Raw genomic sequence first — 6,421 nt, 5'->3', positions numbered from 1 at the left:
TCATCTTGCCCATCTTGTTAAATGGTGTTGAATGTTGGTGTTTGACCAAAAAACTCTGTACCAGAATGTATCTCACGTTTATCGCTTCGTAGTACACTCTGTGCGCATTGTCTGTTTGATAAAAAAATTCCCGTAGAGGGAGACCTCTGCGACACTTCTCTCATCGTCTCCCCTCTCTCACTAACACTCCATCGTAGCGGTTGGTTTGAAAAAATCTCAAATGAGAAAAAACAATGACAACAGACCCTCTACGGCAATGAATATACGAATGCCCTGGAATCGTCTTCAAAGGAGAATATTGTCGTGTTCGGTTCGTGCGGAACGTCCTCATGGTGCCCCGAAGTACACCTTTGAATCGATCTTTGAATATAGATGTATGAAAAAATCTGAAATTGATCCTAATGTTTGGTATGTTTTAGCTATGAATAAATTGGAATGGAGAAAGTTGATTTACTTTGTGAAAATTAAACCTTGATTGATTGATTACATTAATGGTATCATTTTCGACTAGTATTTTCCACTAATAATTATTTAGTAGTTTAGTATTTTCTTTAGTATTAGAATTCAATTTGTGCGCTGTGATTCTCATATTTTAAGTACGATGCCTTTTTGGGCAGGTTTTGTCTTTCTCTCTCAATGGCGGATTGGCGGCCGCCCATGCTAAAGCTCTAAATGAGCAGACCAATTTCCCATAAGAGAGCCATGAAAGCAATGATAGTCGTCCTTGCATCCCCAGTCGGGCCCGACGGCCGTTGCGCGTAAGCCTGAAAATATTTTGGTTGAACTCGACAACCTCTGTGCAAAACTCCTTGACGCGGTCTATAGAAACTCCGTAATCAAAACCTTCCGGATGTTGAAAATTTTTTCGAACTTCAGATATATAGCCTTTCGGAAAAAGAATTTCTACATAGTGTGCCAATAATAAGCAAGAAACTTAAAAAAAGATATTGCTTTATTAAAGTTCCTTGAGATAACACGATTGCACAGCCTCGCTGTTTAAAAATTAAAATCAAAACATCTACACGGAACCTTTCGTTAGACATTAAAAAGTAACAATTCCCTCAAATCAAATGGATTTTCCAAGAAAATGTTCCAGAATAAACCCTTTTTTAATACACTATTCTTCCTATCTCTTAAAGGATTATTAATGATACAAACTATTAGAAGAACTGGACAGACAGAAAGAAAACTTACTTTTGTTAATTATCAACTAATTAGTTACCATGGAGACAAACAACAGTGTTGGTTCCCTTTAGGGACCGTCGTCAAAATCATTAATTGAACGGTCAAATAAGACATTTTTATTTTACAGAGAAAAAAAATTGATATTGGAAGAAAGTGTAACAGTATTACGTTGAAAGTACTTTTTAATATTCAACTTTGTCTTATGTAAAGAATATTATGTTTTTCTTCGAAACAATCTTTCTGAGTAGTTTCTTTAGATGACAATTTTCTTCTGAGGAATGAGAAATAATTTTATATTGTAATGTACTGGTTATATATCGCTTTGGATTTATTATGTGTATTATGAACATTGCGCTGATAAAGGGTGCACAGGGGGTTCAAATAAATTATTTTTATAAGAACAAACTAGATAAGAACACAAGGCTTCGATGGCCAAAATGTTAAGAACAAGTTAAGAACATTTATTTTAAGACTTTGGGGACCCAAAAACACCCGATTACTTAACAAAATGGGCAAATATACTAAATGGGGGAAAATAAGAATATGTTGAGAACATTAGGCTTAAAACTCAGAAAGCTAAAAACATCCGAAGGCTTCAAAAATTTTGGATGTTCTTATAAAAAAGACGTGTATCACCACAGTCTACCATGTTAAAGGTTTGTTACATAACTTCATTGTTCTCGACTTTGTGACAGTTTCTCACTAAAGCATCTCTAGTGTGGTCGTGTTACAGAAATACAGGCTGTTTTTAGGAAAACAAGTGATACTTTTATGGACCTACCTGGTTATGCATTTAACACATTTATAATTGATATCTACGTGACGTGACCATTAAACAATCATTCAGAACACAAATAGTGACGATCTATTAAAATTAGTCGTTTGTTTCTTATAAAAAAACGTTTAGAAACCAAAATTTCATGCTCTTGAAATATTCTTTCATATTCAAGACTTCGTGAGCAAAAACAAACATCTATCTCATCAAAAAATAGAGTAATTTGGCTAAGAACATTGATGTATGCTTATTAATAGTGATTCTTATAGATAAACATGCGTTTTTTGAGCCAACAAAATTTTTTTGCAAAAATCTGCTTGATCCATCTTTTACCTATGATGGTAGTCCAAAAAACCCTTTTTTTTAGCCCAAATTGGCCCAAAAACATTTTCTTTCGAAAATTGGGCTCCGTTACATTCGAGGGTTTATAGTTATGCATCTTTGTGTAAAAAATCATAAACAATGAAAGAGCCAATCTCGAGAAAAGCTAATAACTAAGTAATTGATAATGTGCTTATAAAAAAATATCGAATTTCCCCAGTTTTATAATGAAAACACACCAAGTAACCAAAATTTCCTGTCTAAACACACATATTCTTCAATAGCAAGCCCTCATGAGCAAAAAAAAAACATCTATCTCATAAAAAAACTGAGTAATTTGACTAAGAACATTGATGTATGCTTATTAATAGTGATTCTTATAGATAAACATGCGTTTTTTGAGCCAACAAAATTTTTTTGCAAAAATCTGCTTGATCCATCTTTTACCTATGATGGTACCCTACTTTCATGCAAAAAATCAGAAAAAATTAATGATCCAATTTTTCACAAAGTCCAAAAAACCCGTTTTTTAGTCGTTTTTTGGCCCAAATTGGCCCCCCAATTTTTTTTTTCGAAAATCGGGCTCCGTCACATTTTGCCAACCACCATTTTGTACCTTTGTACCAAAAATCAAAAAATTCTTATGATTCAATCCCGAGAAAAGTTGGTAACAGACGGACGGACGGACGGACGGACGAACACAGGTTAATTTATAGGACCTCCAGGTAGGTCCAAAAATAAGATCTAGCTGAGACTAGTTATAGCCTTACCTAACTCCAGATATTTGCGCAATTTCCACTTTTCGCCACATTTTGGTCTAAAATCGACCATAAATAGCATCTTCTGCGTGAATTATCTTGAGTTAGGTAATGAAATCGGCTGTACCGGTTTAAAGTCTTCTATATAGTTTTTCGAGAGCTTTGGAATGGTATACTTGATAATGTCTGAAAATGAGTTTGAAATTTTCAGAAAATTTGGCCCTTAGGGTTTTTTCCTGAGGCATAACCATCTTATAGAGAAAGTCTGGAAAAAGTTTCAGCTAGATCTTATTTTTTCCCATAACTTATGCTAAACGACGATGTCTTAGTAACATAACCAGCAGGTTCTTTACTAAGTGACAGTCCTGTCTCTCGTATTACCCATTCACCAGATGTTTACACGAGTTGGCAGTGAGTAATTTTTACAGAAGTAAAAACAAAAAGGATTCTCTCCAGGGAATTCGATTCAAGAAAAGAAACGGTTATTTTCTGGCAAACTCATTGACTCGGAACACGTTACCCGGCTGCTTAAAATTTTTGTTACAATTAAACACGACAATGACACCCCTGTGTCACCCTTGTGTCAGAGATCCAGTGGGAACCACTACCCACTGAAAAATTGAAAAGATTTCACTCTAAAACCATCCATCCACACGGCTGGATCTGGGAACAATGGAATTTCTATCCCGGGGCTGTGAGACAGGGGTGTACTATGAGAAGGAATAAATCGATTTTTATCTCGAACGAACGAACTTATTTTTTAGCGGTCAAGTAATTAAGGGCGCTGCGTGGGTCCGGAATAGCCTAAGCTATACGTTTTACAAAGGAAATAGCGAAGTTCTATAAATCTCTTGGACGTTCCTTTGAAGCACATGTAGCCAGCTTGATACTATTTCATTAAAAAAAAATTCCATATTATCTTATCATAATTCATTGATGGGTCATTTTATTGAAAAAATGAATGGTTCAACTTCTGTATATATCGCGGCATTTTCTGATGGCAAAAACCTTTTACTTTTATGAGGACCAGTATAGTAATAATTTGGGCGCTTTGAGCCTAAAACTGTTCCTATCCTCTTCTTATAAAAGTTGAAAAATAGGGGTATATTTTAGGCTTTCCCGAACTAATATTTTTTAATTTGAGCTTTGGTTTGTTTAAGATTTAGCCATTCTGGGTCCAGCTTTGTTCTTATGTTCTCATCTTTTTGACGTTTTTGAGCCTCATTGTTTTTCTTACGGAAAAAAAAAGTAACACTTTTGGTTTAAATTTACAGATTTCTTGTTGCAGCGATTACACGCTTTGTTTATAAGAATACACTTTATAAAGAATGTCCATGATGAAAATGGCCAGAAAATTAAGAATATCATAAGAATCTTGCCACCATGGAATTAGACAACTGAAGCTAAGAATGTCATTTTTAGAGCCTTTTACCTGTATGTGAGTGAAGGTAGAAAGTCTATCACCATATTTCCCTAACACCCTGCCTGGAAAAGCTTGGGATTCGAACACAGTCCATTACGGTGCAAGTCTGTAATCAAAACCTTCACACTACCAATCGGCAGAATGTTAGTGAGATACAGCGATAGCCTTATCCAGATGGTGTGTGAATGTATACCGAGTTTATCGTTCTACATCTGCAATTTGATATGGTGATAGACTCTCTACCTTCACTCACATGTCATTCTCTCTCAATCCGGCTGATAATCGAAGTATCGATTGACGTCAAATGAGCTTAGTAAAGCTCAAATTACAGATGTAGAACGATAAACTCGGTATACATTTTACCTGTATATTGCTATTTACTCCAAATCAATGCTAAGAAGTTTCATGGTATATATTACATGCTAAATTTAGGTTAGGTTCTCATCTTAATCTAAGAATACTGTAAGAATTCTGTAAGAATATTTCAGACAGTTTCAGAATGCTTTCGACCAAAAAGTTAAGAATATCCATGATGAATTGAATATACACCATTCTTATAAAAAAAACGTGTATGCTTATTGGAAATATTGTTAGATTGTGGATGTGGATAAATATTGAATTGGAAGCACCAGACCCTATGGGCACACAACGTCTTATGGACATTCAATGGACGGCTTTAAGACGTTTGTGCCCATTGGGGAGAAGCCTGTTCGAATTATCTGTCGAGATTCGAATTAGAGAAGTTTGAGTTATTGCAAACATTTTATAACAAATTATCCATTTACGAGATATTACTAGGGTGAATACCCGGGGGGCAGCTGGGCAAAAGGACTGACTATGTGCGGGTCCTAAGGGTACCTTTTCCAATATGTTTAAAATGCACTGTAAGGATCGGAAAAACTAGAGATGCACTGTAAGGGTAGAAATTTCAGAAAATTCTTGAAAAATCTAGATATTTTGACCAAAAATGCTAGAATTTTGACCATTTTTTGCACGAAAGGGATCGAAAATTTTGGGGAAAATGCACTCTAAGGGTATGATTTTCACTGATTTTTGCTGCACTGTAAGGGTGCAATTTTAAAAGCCAATTTTTGGCCCGCACATACCGTCAGTCCGCAAACCCAGTGCCCCCCCCCCGGGGGTGAATATATTGGGTTATATCATTTACAAATGTAATTGAGAACTAATTGTGCCCGTTCTAAGGCTTATTGGTTCATGCCGTGAAATTGATATGAGCTCGCACAGCTAATCACTGTATGGCTATTTCGTTGAATTTCTCTTTCTCAGTCTAATCTCAAATTTTGCTTTTTTTTCTTCTTAAACCATAAATTTTGAAAGCAATCAGTGGAAATGGTTAAAAACGGTTCAAAAGTATCGGCTTTCTTTAGTTGTCTATCAGTATTCAAAAACGGACACATGATAAATGTTTGATTCTTTGAATGGTCTGTGAAGTTCAATAATTCATCAATTTTTCTATAATTGGTTTTGTTCTTTCCTTTAAACTTTTCATAATCGGTTAAGCCTAAAAGTATTTTTGATTCAACTGTCTCTGAATACCTTTTCATAGTAGGGTGCATCAAAATTTGGAAATATTTGAACAATTTCTATTGGTTGGCCATGAAGTGTGAAGATTGTTTTACATAATATCTTAGTGTGAGTGGAGACTGAAACGTGGGTTGCAACTTTAAGTTTGAATTCAACTTTACGTACATCAAAGATGTGATTGGAATTGGTTGGACATATATATCTTTCATTTTTGGAAACTCTGTATCACATTTTATTCTCAATTTTTCTTTTCATTGTTATTATGCTCTCAAAATCCTAAGCAGTTACTTTGGATTTTTAGGGAACAAACCTCTGACTAACTGGAGATAAAAAGCTTTTGGAAGTGAAAAGAAAATAGCCTAAAAGGCCGGTTTATGATTTTACCGAGCGTCAGGGTTGTGCTAACATTCAACA

Source organism: Clytia hemisphaerica, unplaced genomic scaffold (genome assembly GCF_902728285.1).
Source record: "Clytia hemisphaerica strain Z4C2 unplaced genomic scaffold, Clytia hemisphaerica genome assembly, whole genome shotgun sequence".
NCBI classification, from domain to species: domain Eukaryota; kingdom Metazoa; phylum Cnidaria; class Hydrozoa; order Leptothecata; family Clytiidae; genus Clytia; species Clytia hemisphaerica.
Note: the sequence above shows the minus strand (reverse complement) of the source record.